Below are 16,966 nucleotides of genomic sequence, written 5' to 3'. Positions count from 1 at the left end.
TTGTGAGTGTTGCTTTGGATTTCAAGCATCTGCAGAATCTCTTGCATGTAAATGATTGTGTGTTTGAAGAAACCTTCTTAAGGAGGGAAGAGAAGCAAAGATGAAGAGAAGCTTTGTGAGAGGATTGTATGCCTTGGGTGCTGAAGGGAGGCTGCCAGTGATGGTGTGTTTACAGTCAGGAAGCCAAAAATGGGAGAAGCACAGCACTTTCAGAGCAGATATGATGGAGGTAGGGTGTGTGGGAAAGGAAGATTTGATAACTGCTAGGGAAGTCAAGATTAGAGAATTCACCCTAAACATCCTGAGTTGCTAAATAGTTGATGGAGAGGGATGGATTGTTGATGATCAGGAGAAAAATGAGAAAAAAGATATAGAAAGGTGTTGAAACTATCATCTTCACAGGTCTTGAATGGCCAGCTGTAGTGGATCAGCACCAGATCTTGAGGTGGATAGTGCTGAGTTCAGATCTAGCTGACTCCCATCCAATTCAGCCTCGCAAAAAAAAACAGTCAGATGCTACAGAAACAGCAAAAGCCCCGCACAGTGTGCCACAAGGCATGAGAAAGAACAACTCTTCCAAAAGTTTTTATACAGACATCTAACCTCAGAGAGAACCAAATTCAGTTGCAACCAGTCTTCAAATAGTAACCAGGAGCCAATTAAGCCTAGAGGTGATTAACACAAATTGCAAGGATTAAACAAAAATGCACCCTTTCAACTCGTTCACTCACAGGTTGAAAGTTTCACACATACATTGTCCTTTAATCTATTGGTTTGTTGGGTCGATAAGACCATAGTTTAATTAGTTCAACATAATATTGTGATCTGAAGGTCCTGTTTCAGTACTGTACTGTTCTATGCTTCCGTTTTGTATGACTCTGAAAATAGAGATATCTGTTAAATGTCTCTTTTCATAAGACCATAAGAATTAGGCCATTTGGCCCGTTGAATCTATTCCGGCATTCAATCATGGCTGATTTATTATCCCTCTCAACCCCATTACACTGCTGTAGTTCAGGTGACTGAGTGAACTATAATTAATTAAAATATTGTCTGGATTAATCAAATGTTGCCTGAATTAGTTCAAATTTGTCTGGATTGCTAATCTATTCATTTCAACTACTGCATTATTATTCCTCGCAATAGGCTTGGGCAGGAAATTAGTCACAGAACTACTGAGGTTCAAGATAAGAATATTTGATCATGTTTTCTTTTACTACTACTCTGCTTGTACGTGACAGTAAGATATTATTTTTGAAAGTAATTGAAAGTTGCCCACAACTTAACCCCTGAAGTTGCTACCCACTTAGTAATAATGTTTGTCAAACCCGATACCATTTGAGAACTTTATCTACAATTGACACTGTGGGAAAATTCAGTTCTAGATAAATTGCCACCTGCAGCAAACAGTTGAGTTTCTAGGCCGGTCGGAGTAAAAGAAATGGGTGTTGCTTTCTGGCATACAACGCCAAGCAAAGCCAATGTTGCATTGAAGCAGCCACCAACAGAATGAGGAAGTGTTTATAAATACAGGTAGGATAAAAGAAAGAGTAATCTGCATATTGAATATCTCTAGTCACCTGTGCCTATGAAGAGTTTTGTGGCTACAAGTATTTTTTGCAAGTTAATGATAGCCCATTAAAGCAGTGGATTATACAAAATGTAAGTGGAGATGTTGCCCTTCTGACATTAAAGGTCGGTTTGGAGCGTACATAGATGCAAGTGTTTAAGTGTTCTGTGGCTGGCCAACTTCCAACGTGCCTACAGCACATGGAAAAGCCACCAACCTGTCTACAGGGTAAAATGTCAATTGTGCCTGGAGGGCAAGAAATGTGCAGACTGCTTCAAGCTTCGCAAGAAATAGCCAAAAAAAAGCTATTGTGTGTTCCTGCAGATTTCAGCACCGAATATTTATGTTTATGTGCAGTTTTTCATTTTTGTATTTCTTTATTGGTCCTGTAAATGTCTGCAAGAAAATGAACCACGTACACGGGAAGACAACGCTGCAGAATTTGTGACCCACCAAGTCTGCTCCAGCATTCAATCATGGCTGATTTATTATCCCTCTCGGCCCCATTCCACCCCCGCCTTCTCTCCAGACCACTTGATGCCCTTACTAATCAAGAACCTATTAACCTCCACTTTAAATATACCCAATATATTGTAACATATATGTAGTTTAATAATACATTTACTTTGACTTTGACCTAGTTTTTGCCTACACCTGTACTTCAAACACTGGTCACCTGAAGTATGCATTCCAAACCGTCTGACCAACAGGCACTGACCACCTGGTTTGGGGTCAAAGTCGAACTGCTCTGCCCTGACACCCTGCCCTTGTCAGCCACACTTGCAAACTAGTTGTCAGGACATCTCAACAAAAATCTTTTTCCTGGATTTGGTCTCAGGGTGATTTAGCCTTTTATACAGAGAAACTTTATGTTATTCATGGAGGAGTGGCAAACAGATGTCAAGAAGTAAGAGATCGGATTGGGGAGAAAGAGTGAAAATATATTTTAAAAATCTGCAGATGCTGAAAATCTGACACAAAAACAGACAAAACTGGAAACATGGATGATCTAATTCTGACCTACCTCTTATAGTCTTATGGTCTAACTTCCTGTTTCAAGATGATGCTGAACTGCGGTTTCTGCCGAGATCATTGTGGCTCAGCCTTAGTTGTTTTTTTTAAGTGGATACGGATGGTTTTGGAAACAGAGATAAGAGGAGAGGGAAGAACTCAACCTTTCTGTTGGTTGCTAGCGCAAAAGATACACTGTGTGCAAGTTTGGTAACTAAATCTGAATCTGTTTATTCATTTGCCTCTCCACCCGCCCCAGATGAATACTTCATTAATCCCAGATCCAACATTTCTTTTGATTTTTATTCGAACCTGACCTTTGCCCTACTATAACCCATCAATTTTGTTTGCCCTCATTTAACTCTTCCCAGTTGTAATGAAAAGTCGATGTACAGAAGCATTTGGGACACAAGAGAGTGAAGATCTAGAGCAACACACTGGAGGAACTCGGCGAGTCAGGGAAATGGACAGTTAACATTTCAAGAGTAAAAACTAAAGATTGGCTTCATTTGTCACACGTACATCAAAACATACAGTGAAATGTGTTGTTTGTGTCAAATCAGATCAGTGAGGATTGTGATGGCAGCCCATAAGAGTCACCACACTTCTGGCACCAACATAGCGTGTCCACAACTCAACCAGCAACCAGAGGAAACCCATGTGGTTACGAGGACAACGTATAAACTCCTTACAGACTGCGACAGGAATTGAACCCCAGACGGAGATAGCTGGCATTGCAAAGCGATGTGCTAACCACTATACCACTGTGCCACCTTCGAGTCAAGATCCTTCATAGAGACTGGAAAGAAAGCTCAGACTGAAATGATGATGCTATTTCCACCTCTGCAGATGCTGTCTGACCTGCTGAGAACTTCTGGTAGTTCTTGCATTATTATTGAATTAGATTTACATTTCTTTGAGTCTGTGACTATGAATTATATATGCAATGGCTAGGAAGCCACAAAGCTCCATCACAAAGCATTATTGAGACAGGTGTGATATTTAATGTATATCACAATCTGAAGTCACTTTCTTCATAAAATGGAAGAATTTCTAATTTAGATTGTTTCAAGAGCCTGATTGGGTAGCCTCCAACCTGATGGCATGAACATCAATTCTTTAACTTCCGGTAATTTCTCTCCCCTCACGCTTTTCTCTTTTCCATCCCCCATTCTGGCTCCCTTCTAACCTCTTCGCTTCTCCTCACCTGCCCATCACTGTCCTGTGGTGCCCCTTCTCCTTCTGTGTCTCCCAGGGTCCCCTCTCCTCTCCTATCAGATTCCTTCTTCTTCAGTCCTTTACCTCTTACACCCATAACCCCCCAGCTTCTCACCATCCCCCACCCACCTTTGTATTCTAGCTTCTTACCCCCTTCCTCTGCAGTCCTGATGGAGGGTTTCAGTCCAAAACGTCGACTGTCTTATTCCCCTCCATAGACACTGCCTGACTTGCTGAGTTCCTCTAGCATTTTGTCGGTACCCTGTAGTTACTTGACAACCATTTTTAAGAAAAGAGCAACTGAAAAACAGTTACAGGCACTGCCGTGAACATTGTCTCCTTTTCACCACTGGCACATAATGGCGAGAGCATATGCCAGCCACAACATGCACTCTCTGATGGCAGCTCCAAGTCAGCAATCTGTGGCACCCTCAGACACATCACCCCCGCAGATTCCTCCAAGACGCCAACATTGATCTGTAATCAAAGGGCTGAAAGCACTGATTCTGCTCCTGTGACTTCTGGTGCTATGGGGTTATGTTTAAGGTATGTTAATGTTTGTAAGCATGTAAGTTATGTTTGTGTTTAAGGTAAGGAATAAGAGGCTGAGGAGGGATTATAAGGAATGAATTTCTTCACCTATAAGGCGTTTGACTCTGGATTGTCTATCTGAAAAGATGGTAAAAAAATGAAGATTCTGCAGATACAATTCCTGAGGAACAGTCCCAGCTCAAATTGTCGACTGTGCGTGTTGTTAAAGACAGAGACTTTCACTAGATTTTCCAGGCGGACACTGGAATTGCCAAGGCTATGGGTCAACTGCTGACTAGTGTAGATTGTGAATTGGCTTATTACTGTCACAGGTACTGAAATGCTTTGTTTTGTTTGCCATCCGTATGGATCTTTCAGCAAAGGGAAAACAATAACTAAGTGCAGAATAAGACAGGCAGACAGTAAGGTGCAAGGCCATAGAGATCTAGAGTTGAATTTATCACTGATTCCTATGGGTAAGTAATTGACAGTCGATGTGGACAGTAAGGGTTAGAACACACACAAAGTGCTGGTGGAACGCAGCAGGCCAGGCAGCATCTGTAAGGAGAAGCACGGTCGATGTTTCAGGCCGAGACCCTTTGTCAGGACTAACCGAAAGGAAAGATAGTAAGATTTGAAAGTAGTGGGGGGAGGAGGAAATGCGAAATGATAAGAGAAGACCGGAGGGGGTAGGATGAAGCTAAGAGCTGGAAAGGTGATTGGCGAAAGTGATACAGAGCTGGAGAAGGGAAAGGATCATGGGATGGGAGGCCTCGGGAGAAAGAAAGGTGGGGGGAGCACCAGAGGGAGATGGAGAACAGGCAGGGTGATGGGCAGAGAGAGAGAGAAAAAAACAAACAACTAAATATGTCAGGGATGGGGTTGGAGCCCTGTTGCTTTGCCGTGTGAGTCTATGACTCTGAATTAGATTTCTTTGATTTGGAAATGTATCGCTGGTTTTTACATTTTGAGTGGATTTAAACCCTGGAATCTCCTGTCCACTAGAACATGTTTGCAGACCGCAGTGGAACAGAAAAGCAGCCCACTTTCCTAATAAATATTGCCCTGACCAAACATGCCCACATCTCCCACATGGATAAAAAGTAGTCGTGAACTGCACAAAGCAGTGATTTGTTCCAGTTTAATCAAGTGGCTTAATGATTACAAAGCGAATCCATACTCCTTTTGATCTTAATGGTCTGCACTCTGTTGTAAGGCTGAAAGTCAAAGAAAATGGGGCAACTTCAAATGTGCAACCTATGTGTCAGTTCTAAAGGAGATTAAATCCTGGTCATAGGGTAGCAAGATGAAGATTAGATTAGCCGCATGTATAACAAAACATCGAAACATACAGTGAAATGCATCATTTGTGTCAACGACCTACCCAGCCCAAGGACATGCTGACAAGCTTTACCGTGCTTCCAGCACCAACATTGCATACCCACGGACATCCTTTAATGTGAGGGGAAACTGGAGCACCCAGAGGAAACCTGGTATTCCAGTATTTCTACTATTTTTTAATATTTCTTAATTGTACATATGATTTTTTTTTGTGTTCTATGGCAGAGCAGCAGTGAGCCATCTGATCGGCCTATCGGAGTTCTCTTTGGGAACTAGTCGACTTGATCTGATCTGGCTGTTGTTCTCGATTGCACTTATAAAAAAAATTAAAGAAAAATTTTAAAACCCACTTTGCCACAAGCAGAATGGGCACTCTCCTTATAGACAGCAGCTAGAATTGAACCCCAGTTGTTGGTGCCTTACCGGTACACAACACCGCCCTGCCACTCTGAAAAGAGACATCCTGATGGTTCTTTTTTCCCCAGAACTTGCAAATCCTTCCTTTAGTTTCAGTGGAAATGGAGGAATAGTTGGGAATAAAGGTTTGAGGGAGATTCAGATCATCTCATTGTTGAGGAAGCATTGAGACAGCAACCCCAGCTCTGAATAAAAAGCAAAGGACGTGGTTTTAACGGTGAAGTGAACCTCGAGTAGGCGCGCAGTGGCATGGTGGTGTAGCGGTTAGCACAGCGATCACCAGTCAGTGTTCAGTTCCGGCCCCTGTCTGCAGGGAGTTCCTATGGTCTCCCCGTCACCGCAGGGGTGTCCTCCAGGTGCTCCAGTTCCCTCCACGTTCAAGCTCGCTAAACGTACGGGTCAGGTGTAGGATGGGTAAGTGTGGAAGCGTGGCAACGCACATGGGCTGCCCCCCTGCCCATCACATCATCGGACTGCGTTTGCTCATTGACACCACATGCTTCGACGTCTCGACGCGCATGCGAGAAAGACCCGAATTTAATCTCAGCATCTTTGGAAGGAAGCGTGGAAGTTCTGAGGATGCGGTGGTTCTGGGTGAATTGGCAGCGTGGGACCTCTCGCTTGCACCTCTCCTCTCTCCTGCCTGACAGGAGGCCAAGTGAGGGGTGTGCTGGGGCAAGGTTTAGAAGCGATGCGGGAATAAATCTGAAAGTACGGAGAATAAAATGAAATTACACTGGAAGATAGTTGAAGCCTGGGAAAATATCCTTACAAATAGAATTTCTACTAACTAGGCACAGCTGGATTCTGTTTAGTGACAGCAAAATTAACTGCTCGCATTCCCAGCCTCTCTGGGATTCCTTAAACAAGGCCTCAAGTTTCCATTTAATTCTTTTTCTCTCTTTCTAGGGAATAGACACCTAGTCTGCTCTGCCAGAAGACTGCTTGAACAGGCAAGTTATAAATACTCTGAGAACTGAATCAGGATGTATATCCCTGCTGAAGGTTTCCACTGAAACGTGCTTTGAGACTGAGTGGGTACCTACATGGCCAGGCAGCATCTATAGGGAGAAGCGCTGTCGACGTTTCGAGCCGAGACCCTTCGTCAGGACTAACCTTTCTGTGTGCCTGGCCTGCTGTGTTCTACCAGCATTTTGTGTGTGTTGTTGTTTGAATTTCCAGCATCTGCTGCAGATTTCCTCGTGGGTACCTACGTGGTTGCATTTCTTTGAAAAACTGATTATGAAGGGCGGGCCAGCATTTTTGATCTGAGCAGCTGTGATAAATGCATTTTCATTTCCAGCTTTTCTGTGCTCATGAATTGTGAGGGGTAATAGGGAGGGTAAATACAAGCAGGCTTTTTTTCCCCACTGAGGCTGAGAGAGACTAGAACCGGGGGCCATAGGCTAAGAGCGAAAGGTGAAATATTTAAGGAGAAGCCTCTTCACTCAGAGTGTGGGATGAGCCTCCGGCAGAATTAGTAGATGCGGGGTTGATTTAAAACTTGAAGAGAAGTTTGGATAGGTACATGGATGGGAGAGGCATGGAGGGCTGTGGTGCAGGTGGGGGTTGATGTGACTTGGCAGGATAACAGTTTGGCACAGACTAGATGGGCTGAAGGGCCTCTTTCTGTGCTGTAGTACTCCATGACTGTGAGCCTAAATAGTTGGACACATTCAAGGAATGAGAGTGAAGCCGACGGATTCTGCCTTTTGCGATGCGTGGAGGGGGGGGGTAAGAACTGATAGCGTGAACCAGCTTCTCCTAGTAGCTTGCAGGATGCAGACCTCACGAGCAAGGGCAAGAAGCATCATTGATCCCCGAATGCTGCACCACTTTATAGGGCAATTAACAGCCAGCCAGTTGGCCTGGAGTCTATAAAGCCCAGACAGGGAACAGATGGTCTCTGCAGACCATCACTCAACAGGGTGAGTTCTGAAGACAGCCTAGCCTTCCTGACACTAGCTCTTTTTAAATTCCAGATTAATTTAGTTATTGGAATTTAAACCTTGGAATCTGAACTCATACGTCTGGGTACTAACATCTATCACTGTGTCATCAGGTCCGTTCCACTGGGCTGAATAAACTGTGGTCTATAGCACTAGATATATACTATGCAGATCTATAGTATTTCCTATACTCCATATAGAATGGGCTGCAAATCATATTTCACATAATATGGCTTGTGAATGTATGTCATATAGACTGCAGCCTCAGTGTTTCTTTATACCGTCAGCAATGCTACACAGAAACAGGCCATTCGGGACATCTAGTCCATGCTGAGCAGTTATTCTGCCTTGCCCCCTCAACCTGGCCCTAGACCATAGCCCTACAAATAACCAAATGTGCATGTGCAACTTCAATGTAGCGTGCACTACGTATTTACAGGTAGAAAGGGCTGTAAACCAAGCTTCTCTCTGCAATCGGTGGTAGGCAGCATACTTGAACAGAATAAAAGAAAAGTTACTTCCCCAAAGCCATCAGGCTGATCAACGCGCCCACCCATTAACCCCCTCTGTCAGTCACCTTATGTACAGAATCTCCTGCACCTAATGTCACTTCATGCGCATGAAAGCTATGTACTACATACAAGCAAATCTTATGTATAATAAACCCACACTTACTTCTACATTGTTTTATATAAAATTTTTCTCTTTTTTTTATTGTGCTTATCGAGATTTTTCATCAGATCATTTTGTTCTCCTTAATCGCCATGAACTGAACAATGTGGCAACAAACAGTGTGTAGTGTGGACCGCGCAGAGTCATGTACAGTGAATGCTACAAGGAGACAAATAAAAGTAGAAAAACCTCCGTCTCCTTGTAGCATTCACTGTACATGACTCTGCGTTGCCAGCTAAACACGCTGTGTAGTGTGGACTGTGTGGAACGGGGTCGGTGTAGACTGATGAACACTGTGTGTAATGTGGACTGTGTGGGACAAGGTGGGTACATACAGACGAACACTGTGTGTAGTGTGGACTGTGTGGGACAAGGTGGGTACATACAGACGAACACTGTGTGTAGTGTGGACTGTGTGGGACAAGGTGGGTACATACAGACGAACACTGTGTGTAGTGTGGACTGTGTGGGACAAGGTGGGTACATACAGACGAACACTGTGGTTCTGTGACTGGCTGGGACAGGGTCGGTGTACACTGATGAACACTCTGTGTAGTGTAGACTGTGTGGGACAGGGTCGGTGGACACTGATGAACACTGTGTGCAGTGTGGAGTGTGTGGGATGGGCGTCAGTGCAGACTGACGAATACTGTGTGTAGTATGGACCCTGTGGAACGGGGTCAGTGCAGATGGACGAACACTGTGGTTGTGTGAATGGCTGTGACGGGGTTGGTGTACACTGATGAACACTGTGTGTAGTGTGGACTGTGTGGAACGGTCTCGGTACACACTGATAAACACAGTCTGTACAGTGGACTGTGTGGGACAGGGTCAGTACACACTGATGAACACATTCTGTGTAGTGTGGACTGTGTGGAATGGGGTCGGTGCAGACTGACGAACACTGAGTAGTGTGGACTGTGTGGAACGGGGTCGGTGTACACTGACGAACACTGTGTGTAGTGTGGACAGCGCGGAACAGGGTCGGTGCAGACTGACGAACACTGAGTAGTGTGGACAGTGTGGAATGGGGTCGGTGTACACTGATGAACACTGTGTGTAGTGTGGACAGCGCGGAACAGGGTCGGTGCAGACTGACGAACACTGAGTAGTGTGGACAGTGTGGAATGGGGTCGGTGGACACTGATGAACACTGTGTGCAGTGTGGACTGTGTGGGACAGGGTCTGTGTACACTGACGACCACTCTGTGTAGTGTGGACTGTGTGGGACAAGGTGGGTACATACAGACGAACACAGTGGTTGTGTGAGTCGCTGGGATGGGGTCGGTGTACACTGATGAACACTCTGTGTAGTGTAGACTGTGTGGGACAGGGTCGGTGGACACTGATGAACACTGTGTGTAGTTTGGACTGTGTGGGACGGGGTCGGTGCAGACTGACGAAAACTGTGTGTAGTATGGACCCTGTGGAACGGGGTCAGTGCAGATGGACGAACACTGTGGTTGTGTGAATGGCTGTGACGGGGTTGGTGTACACTGATGAACACTGTGTGTAGTGTGGACTGTGTGGAACGGTCTCGGTACACACTGATAAACACAGTCTGTACAGTGGACTGTGTGGGACAGGGTCAGTACACACTGATGAACACACTGTGTGTAGTGTGGACTGCGTGGAACAGGGTCAGTGTACAGTGATGAACACTGTCTGTAGTGTGGACTGTGTGGGACAGGGTCGGTGTACACTGACGAACACTGTGTAGAGTGGAGTGAGTGGAAACGGGTTGGTGCTCACTGACGAACACTGTGTGTAGTGTGGACTGTGTGGAATGGGATCAGTGCAGAATGATGAACACTGTGTGTAGTGTGGACTGTGTGGGATGGGGTTGGTGTACACTGATTAACAATCTCTGTATTTGAACTGTGTGGAACGGGGTCGGTGCAGATGGATGAACACTGTCTGTAGTGTGGACTCTGTGGGAAGAGTGGGTATATACACACGAACACTGTAGTTGTGTGAGCGGCTGGGATGGGGTCAGTATACACGGATGAACACTGTGTGTAGTGTAGACTGTGTGGAGCGGGGTCACTGAAGACTGACGAACAGCCTGTGTAGTGTGGACTGTGTGGAACGTGGTCGGTGGACACTGATGAACACTGTGTGTAGTGCGGACTGTGTGGGACAGGGTCTGTGTACACTGATGAACACTGAGTAGTGTGGACTGTGTGGAACAGGGTTGGTGGACACTGTCGAACACCGTATGTAGTGCGGACTGTGTGGGACAGGGTCTGTGTACACTGATGAACACTGTGTGTAGTGCGGACTGTGTGGGACAGGGTCGGTGTACCCTGATGAACACTGAGTAGTGTGGACTGTGTGGGACAAGGTGGGTACATACACACGAACACTGTAGTTGTGTGAGTCGCTGGGACGGGGTCAGTGTACACTGATGAACACTGTGTGTAGTGTAGACTGTGAGGAGCAGGGTCGGTGCAGACTGACAAACAGCCTGCGTAGTGTAGACTGTGTGGAACAGGGTCAGTGTACACCAACGAACACCGTGTGTAGTGTGGACTGTGTGGAATGGGGTCGGTGCACACTGAAGAACACAGACTGTAGTGTGGACTGTGTGGAACGGGGTCGGTGCACACTGAAGAACACAGACTGTAGTGTAGACTGTGTGGAACGGGATCAGTGCAGAAAGATGAACACTGTGTGTAGTGTGGACTGTGTGGAACGGGGTGGGTGCAGACTGATGAACACTGTCTGTAGTGTGGACTGTGTGGAACGTGGTTGTTGTACACTGATGAACACACTCTGTAGTGTAGACTGTGTGGAACGGGATCAGTGCAGAAAGATGAACACTGTGTGTAGTGTGGACTGTGTGGAACGGGGTGGGTGCAGACTGATGAACACTGTCTGTAGTGTGGACTGTGTGGAACGTGGTTGTTGTACACTGATGAACACACTCTGTAGTGTAGACTGTGTGGAACGGGATCAGTGCAGAAAGATGAACACTGTGTGTAGTGTGGACTGTGTGGAACGGGGTGGGTGCAGACTGATGAACACTGTCTGTAGTGTGGACTGTGTGGAACGTGGTTGTTGTACACTGATGAACACACTCTGTAGTGTAGACTGTGTGGAACGGGATCAGTGCAGAAAGATGAACACTGTGTGGGATGGGGTTAGTGCACCCTGACGAACACTCTGTGTGTAGTGTAGACTGTGTGGAGCGGGGTCAGTGAAGGCTGACGAACAGCCTGTGTAGTGTGGACTGTGTGGGACAGGGTCGGTGGACACTGACGAATACTGTGTGTAGAGTGGAGTGTGCAGAACAGGGTTGGTGTACACTGATGAACACTGTGTGTAGTGAGGACTGTGTGGGAAGAGTGGGTACATATACATGAACACTGTTGTTGTGTGAATGGCTGGGATGGAGTCAATGTACACTGACGAACACTCTGTGTAGTGTAGACTGTGTGGAGCGGGGTCGGTGCAGCCTGACGAACAGCCTTTGTAGTGTGGACTCTGTGGGACAGGGTCGGTGTAGACGATTAAAACTCTCTGTAATTTGAACTGTGTGGAACGGGGTCAGTGTACACTGACGAACACTGTGTGTAGTGTGGACTGTGTGGGACAGGGTGGGAACATACAGATGAACTCTGTGGTTGTGTGAATGGCTGGAACGGGGTCGGTACACACTGATGAACACTCTGTGTAGTGTAGACTGTGAGGAACGGGTTCGGTGTACACTGATGAACACGGTGTGTAGAGTGGACTGTGTGGAACAGGATCAGTGCAGACTGACAAACACTCTGTGTAGTGTGGACTGTGTGGAACGGGGTTGGTGTACACTGATGAACACTAAGTGTAGTGTGGACTGTGTGGAACGCAGTCTGTGAATACTGACGAACACTGTGTGTAGTCTGGACTGTGTGGGACGGGGTCTGTATACACTGATGAACACTCTCTGTAGTTTGAACTGCGTGGAACAGGGTCAGTGCAGACTGACGAACACTCTGTGTAGTGTGGACTGTGAGTAAATGGGTCGGTGCACACTAACAAACACTGTGTGTAGTGTGGACTGTGTGGGAAGCGTGGGTACATACACACGAACACTGGTTGTGTGAGTCCCTGGGACGGGGTCAGTGTACACTGACGAACACTCTGTGTAGTGTGGACTGTGTGGGACGGGGTTTGTGTACACTGACGAACACTCTGTTTACTGTAGACTGTGTGGAGCGGGGTCGGTGCAGACTGACGAACAGCCTGTGTAGTGTGGACTCTGTGGGACAGTGTCAGTGTACACTGACGAACACCGTGTGTAGTGCGGACTGTGTGGAACGGGGTTGGTGTACACTGATGAACACTGTCTGTAGTGTAGACTGTGTGAAACGGGGTCGGTGCAGACTGACAAATACTGTTTGTAGTGTGGACTGTGAGGGAAGGGTGGGTACACACTGACTAATACTGTTTTGTTTGGACTGTGTGGGACGGGGTCGGTGTACACTGATGAACACTGTGTGTAGTGCGGACTGTGTGGAACAGGGTCAGTGTACACTGACCAACACTGTGTGTAGTGCGGACTGTGTGGAACGGGGTTGGTGTATACTGATGAACACTGTCTGTACTGTGGACTGTGTGGGACGGGGTTGATGTACACCGACGAACATTGTGTGTAGTGTGGACTGTGTGGAACACGGTCTGTGTATACTGACAAGCACTGTGTGCAATGTGGACTGTGTGGGACAAGGTCTGTGTACACGATTAAAACTCTCTGTAATTTGAACTGTGTGGAACGGGTTTGGTGTACACTGATGAACACTGTGTGTAATGTGGACTGTATGGAACAGGGTCAGTGTACACTGATGAACACTGTGTGTAGTGTGGACTGTGTGGAACAGGGTCAGTGTACACTGATGAACACTGTGTGTAGTGTGAACTGTGTGGAACAGGGTCAGTGTACACTGATGAACACTGTGTGTAGTGTGGACTGTGTGGGATGGGGTCGGTGCAGACTGATGAACACTGTATGTAGTGTGGACTGTGTGCGATGGGTTTGGTGTACACTGAGGAACACTGTGTGTAGTGTAGACTGTGTGAAACGGGGTCGGTGCAGACTGACAAATACTGTTTGTAGTGTGGACTGTGAGGGAAGGGTGGGTACACACTGACTATCACTGTGTTGTTTGGACTGTGTGGGATGGGGTCAGTGTACACTGACGAACACTGTGTGTAGTGCGGACTGTGTGGGACGCGGTTGGTGTACACTGATGAACACTGTGTGTAATCTGGACTGTGTGGGATGGGGTTGGTGTACACTGATTAACACTCTCTGTAGTTTGAACTGTGTGGAACGGGGTCGGTGAAGACTGACGAACATACTGTGTAGTGTGGACTGTGAGTAAATGGGTCGGTTCACACTAACAAACACTGTGTGTAGTGTGGACTGTGTGGAACGGGTTGGGTGTACACTGATAAACACTGTGTGTATTGTGGTCTGTGTGGAACGGGTTCGGTGTACACTGATGAACACTGTGTGTATTGTGGTCTGTGTGGAACGGGTTTGGTGTACACTGATAAACACTGTGTGTATTGTGGTCTGTGTGGAACGGGTTCGGAGTACACTGATGAACACTGTGTGTAGTTTGGACTGTGTGGAATGGGTTCGGTGTACACTGATGAACACTGTGTGTAGTTTGAGCTGTGTGGAACGGGTTCGGTGTACACTGAAGAACACGCTGTGTAGTGTGGACTGTGTGGGACGGGTTCGGTGTACACTGATGAACACTGTGTGTAGTGCGGACTGTGTGGGACGGGTTGGGTGTACACTGACGAACACCGTGTGTAGTGTGGACTGTGTGGAACAGGTTCGGTGTACACTGATAAACACTGTGTGTATTGTGGTCTGTGTGGAACGGGTTCGGAGTACACTGATGAACACTGTGTGTAGTTTGGACTGTGTGGAATGGGTTCGGTGTACACTGATGAACACTGTGTGTAGTTTGAGCTGTGTGGAACGGGTTCGGTGTACACTGAAGAACACGCTGTGTAGTGTGGACTGTGTGGGACGGGTTCGGTGTACACTGATGAACACTGTGTGTAATTTGGACTGTGTGGGACGGGTTGGGTGTACACTGAAGAACACGCTGTGTAGTGTGGACTGTGTGGGACGGGTTGGGTGTACACTGATGAACACTGTGTGTAATTTGGACTGTGTGGAACAGGTTCGGTGTACACTGATGAACACTGTGTGTAGTTTGAGCTGTGCGGAACGGGTTCGGTGTACACTGAAGCCCGTGCCCTGCCTCTGTTATCCCCGAGCAGCCCGGGGAGGATGTGGGTGTGTCGACTTTACCACTCTCGATTGCAGTGATTTATGTGGGAAAGCAAGCGAGGACACACAGTGCGGAGAAGAGGATTAATTGCACTTAAGGAGCAGAAGTGAATGCAGACTTCAGAGCAGCGGGCAGACAGATCCGTCTTACACACCGCAGAAACAGCTGGAGTTGAAGTGTTTCAGAGTCTGACTGAGATCTCGCCAACTCCTGCTTTTTATTATTCGTATTTTAAAATCGCAGAATAGAATCAGCATGGAAGGAAGCCATTGAAAGTGGTCCTTCCTGGATCCATGTAGGAACAATCCCACTCACTGCCCCTTTCAACACTTCTCCCCTCAGTCCTTCAGATGCTTAGCCGGTTCCCTTTGGGGACTGCATTGTATCTCAGTGGCCTCTGTAATAGTTTCGTCTGAACAGCAACTGGTTAATGCAATTAACTAATCAGCCAATTATATGGCAGCAAGTCAAAGTACAAAAGCATGCAGACATGGTCAAGAGGTTCAGTTGTTGTTCAGACCAAATCTCATAATGGGGAAGAAATGTGATCTAAATTATTTTGACTGTTGGTGCCATACGGGGTAGATCGAGTATCTGAGAAACTGCTGATCTCCCGGGATTTTCATGTGCAACACTCTCTGGAGTTTACAGAAAACGGTGTGAAATACAAAAGCATCCAGTGAGTGGCAGCTCTGTGGGCGAAAACACTGTGTTAATGAGCGAGGTTAGAGGAGACTGGCCTGACTGGTTCAAGCTGACCAGGAAGGCAACAGTAACTGAAGTAACCAAACGTTATAACAGGGATGAGCAGAAGAACATCTCTGAATGCATAACACATCAAACCTTGAAGCGGATGGGCTGAAGACCATGAACATACAGAAGGACACTCAGTGGCTTATAAAGATACCTATTAAATCTAATAAAATGGCATCTGATAGTAATTTGTCCACACTTTACTCTTACATGGGTATTTCAACTTACTCTAACAACTTGCTGTGTCGAAGATAATGTTTTCCCTCATGTCACGTGGAGATGCCCAACATGATCCTCACTGATTTGGTGCAAACGACACATATATTTTGATATTTCCATGTCGATGTGACAAATAAGGACAAACACTAATCTCTTCATCTCTTTCTTCTTTTGCTCATCACTTGCTTTCTCTACAACCTGGATCTCGACCCGTCTGCCAACGGACAGTTTCTTTCTATCGACTCCATCCTTTTCTTTCAAACACCAAATTCCAAGGTCAGTCCCCAGCTCTCCACATGACTAAACTCTCTAACTGGAGAGCTCTTCCAAACCTAATGTCTTCATACCTTTCCTGAACTGAACACAATTCTCTCCTTAACGCCTCCTTAGTGCTTTGGAAGTCTCAAAGTTCAAAGTAACTTTATATCGAAGCCATATGCTACCCTGAGGTACAACTTCTCGCAGGCATTCACAGTCCTTCCTCTTGTACTCATCTATAAAGCCCAACAACATGTGCATGTGTGGTTTTAAACCACATTCTCAACCTGCCTTGACATTTTCAACGTGGGATATAAAACAGGAAAAGGCCCTTTGGCCTGCAACTTTGTTCCAAACAAACTTGTGATGCCTTGTCACTTCTACATGCACGTGATCAGGATGACTCCATTCTCTGCGTATTCATGTGCCTATCATATCTCCCTCTACCTCGATCATCACCCCAGGCAGTGTAATCCAGGCACTCAAAAGACTCAACCCATTTATTTCCTTGGAGCTATTCCCCTCTCTTGTGTTGGCGCGTGGCCAAGTGGTTAAGGCGTTCGTCTAGTGATCTGAAGGTCGCTAGTTCGAGCCTTGGCTGAGGCAGCATGTGTGTCCTTGAGCAATGCACTTAACCAAGCTGTATGGGTCCTAATGCCCTTCCCTTGGACAACATCGGAGTTGTGGAGAGGGGAGACTTGCAGTTTGGGCAACTGCCAGTCTTCCATTAA

General features: G+C 46.4%; 1 long non-coding RNA gene across 1 annotated transcript in view; it reads left to right on the top strand.

Annotated features, from left to right (window-relative positions):
* The window catches only part of LOC132406405 (uncharacterized), a 30,602-nt gene extending 21,772 nt beyond the window's left edge, over window positions 1–8,830 (top strand). Inside the window, exon 3 of the long non-coding RNA XR_009516157.1 lies at window positions 6,998–8,830. This is a non-coding gene — a long non-coding RNA (uncharacterized LOC132406405). The remainder of the gene's footprint in view (window positions 1–6,997) is intronic.
* Window positions 8,831–16,966: the final 8,136 nt, after the last annotated feature.

Source organism: Hypanus sabinus, chromosome 16 (genome assembly GCF_030144855.1).
Source record: "Hypanus sabinus isolate sHypSab1 chromosome 16, sHypSab1.hap1, whole genome shotgun sequence".
In the NCBI taxonomy this organism is placed as follows: domain Eukaryota; kingdom Metazoa; phylum Chordata; class Chondrichthyes; order Myliobatiformes; family Dasyatidae; genus Hypanus; species Hypanus sabinus.
Note: the sequence above shows the minus strand (reverse complement) of the source record. Positions and strands in the feature narration are given on the sequence as shown.